Genomic DNA, 3,272 nt, shown 5'->3' on the forward strand with positions numbered 1-3,272 from the left:
GTAGTGACATACAAATACTGAGGTGCACAAGGAAGATAAATTAGGCTTTGTTTTGAAAACAAAAACAAGCATGTAAACGTTGTCAAAAACTTCTCTGTACCACGCAGACACCAAGAAATAGGAGTATTATACAACAACATACCCCGTATAACCTCACATGGTGGGGTCTGGGGAGGATATTGTACGCAGACCCTCGGCTCATGAAGAAATATAGGAGTACTATGTTACATAAAAAAATGTGCGCGAGTACTGTTCAATCTTGGGAGTCTTCTTGTCATAAAATCTTCCATACTCGGAATCAACCCCTCTTAGGTAGTAGGGTCCTGGTGCTAGAAGGTTGCCAGGCATACCGCACCAATAGTCGTTTTTTATGTCAAAATTTCTTCTGGACTCATAAAGTTCAAGTATAGTGTCGAATTCTTCAGGAGTGAACTGCTCAAAATTGTTATTTGTCAGTCATGGTTATGACGAAAAAAGAGGTGGATTCTGAAAAGATTTGAATGTTACAATAAAATCACCAATAGCTGCTTGGATATCTAGCTTAAATAAACATGATCAGTAATGTTTGACAAACTAAAAGTCCAAGTACACAACTGAGTTATAGATGAAAATTTTCGCGTACCTCATATCTCGATTTCAGCCTCTCTGCAACATTCATATCACATTAGCGATATTTGACAAGCTAAAAGGATGTTGACCGCGAAAGCATTGTTGCAGTCAATCCACCCCCATAGGAGAACATGATTACCCGCTGACCAGCCTGAGCTAAAAAAATGATTCAGAAACATATATATTATGAAAGAACCAAAAGAAGAAAAGTAACTTGTATTTACCAATGTTTCATGCTTATTGTGAAGGAGGGATGCGAAAGCAGCATACAGAGACGCGGTGTACATGTTACCAACTTGTTTTGGTATCAATGTTGTAGGTTGAACCTTCTCATCATAAAACGGTTTAGCAACTTGTTTTGGTATCAGTGTGGTTGATTGCATGATAAAAATCCATTTTCAGTCTCTGAGTTATTTATCCTACTTAAAGACTCCAATCAATTTTTTAAATATGGGAAAAGGGTCAAATTTGGCCATGTACTGTTCGAAATAGAGCAACTTATCCTCCGTTAAGCTTTTGGTCTAATATGAAGAGAGTTAAATTTGGCCCTTTTACAATCCGAAATAGAGAATGTCTACCCTTCATTAAACTTTTGGTCTAATATTTTACCCCTGCCGTTAGAAACAAGTCTCCCTTTTGCCTTGACTCCTAACACTGACAAGCCTCTAACCTGAGGGTAATTTTATACCATAGTCAAAAGCTGAGCGGCAAGTTTGAACCTTTTTCCTCGAAAATTTCGGATACGTGGATGACAAGGCAAATACAGGACGATTTGCTAATGGCAAGAGTATAAATAAAACAAAAGTGTGACAGATGCAAAATTAAGCCATTTCAGATCGAACAGGCACAAATTCCGACCTTTTCCCTTGAATAAAGTATAGGAAGACAAATAGAGCAAGTCACTAGTAAAATAAAGAAATATTTCAGGAGGAAAAAGTAGGCAATTGTTAGTGAACCTCATCAAGATCACGGCTTTGGTAGCTTTCATCACTGGTTAAGGATTCAAGGGGGGCTAGGATTTGTTTAGCAGACTCATCAATAGAGCTGCAAATGCAGAAATGAGGATGATCAGCCCATAGATTTCTTTCAAACAGTAACGAGATTCCTCTCTAACAGATAATCAGTCAAGGATGGGCCTGTAAATATCATAAGCATGCGACATATAGCTAGCCCTGATCTTGCTTTCAAATACTATAGGAGCATCAGGCCCCACAAGCATAGCAATTGCTGCAGCTCCTCCAGTAGCCCGAGCAGGTCCCTTTGCATATGTTTAACAAAAAATCTGAGTCTTTGATCAAAACTAGAAATAAAGAGAAATTCGGATTACTGATAATCTGGAGACGAAAATAATAGAAGATTTCTGAGAATAATAAAGTAATAAGTAGTTTTGTATTTCAGTGTAATCTCAATAATATTTCGTGTCCTTACAGATGTTGAGTCCTTCTCCTTTTATAGTTGATTCTAGGAGAAGATGTAATGCCTTTGTCTTAATGAGGCAATTATGAGCAATAAATGACATTTAAAAGAAACGTTACACAATTATTTCTATTTAATTCAGATTCTCTAACGTATTTGATATTTAATGCTGTATTTAGACTCTTTTACGTCATCAGATTCGTATCTTCAACTTCTTCCGATCTTTGATCTTTAAATGACTCGAATAGGTACGAGACTCGTACCTATTTTAGTAACGGTCCACACCTATGTTGCTTTCTTTTCCCCATATCTGTTGTCGCTCGTGCCTCTAGGCTATTTATTGCGTTTTGACCTTTTGACCAGTCCACGTGTCATGACACGTCATCTTCAATATTCAGACTCAGTTTTTTCCCAATACAGATAGTCCCCCCACTTTCCATTTATTTATCAATTAAATATTTGGGAAGTGGATCTTCACGAAAAAGGAATTTTCGCCGTAATTAATGCTATGTCAGTGACGCTTCAATTGTCTTTTCTATTTAATGCTCCGCATACGTGTCACCTTATGATATGTATGTAATTCTACAGCCTTTTTCCAAGGCTTCTTCATCCCTTCTATTTACGAAGTGATAGTTGCCTTTATTATAGGCTTTCCATCATTACGCTTTTTTGTTTGACGGTCGCTGTTATACACATATTTAATCCTTTTTTCCTTTGTCTTCTTCTTCATAAACCCTTAACAGATACTTTACTCTTTACTTTTTGTTCCTTTCTCCTTTAGTTCATCCTTTCTCTGCAATGGCATCTCCGAATCCTAACCCTAAGAGAATCCCAATTCTTGATAGCTTCCCCAACGCCCCTGTAAGACATAGAAGGGGTAGAGGTGGCAGGCTTCGTAGCCTAGGATCCGTTCGTGGTGGTTCCTCTGGTTCCATCACTCCTTCTTCTAGTTTTAACAATATTTCTAGAGGTTCTATTACTAAGAAATCCTCTTCTAAAGGTAAAGAACTTTCTGAGCCTCTTCAAGAGCCTTTAGTTGAGGAAATAGTACCCAATGACTTGTCCTTTGAGAATGATAGGAAATCTCTTCGTGATCAAGTTGTTAATTTAGAGAAAGCTGACACTTTTCCTTCTCTAATCACTGAACCTTTGATTTCTATTGTTCGAAAAGATTGCAACTGGAGAAGTGATCTTCGTATAGTGATCCCTAATCCAAACCAAAGAATATCTTCCTTTAGGATTGGATT

The 3,272-nt window shown here is 37.5% G+C and overlaps 1 pseudogene; it reads right to left on the bottom strand.

Moving 5' to 3' along the window:
• Positions 1–2,755, bottom strand: LOC104246425 (hydroxymethylglutaryl-CoA synthase-like; annotated as a pseudogene).
• Positions 2,756–3,272: the final 517 nt, after the last annotated feature.

Source organism: Nicotiana sylvestris, chromosome 8 (genome assembly GCF_000393655.2).
Source record: "Nicotiana sylvestris chromosome 8, ASM39365v2, whole genome shotgun sequence".
NCBI classification, from domain to species: Eukaryota; Viridiplantae; Streptophyta; class Magnoliopsida; order Solanales; family Solanaceae; genus Nicotiana; species Nicotiana sylvestris.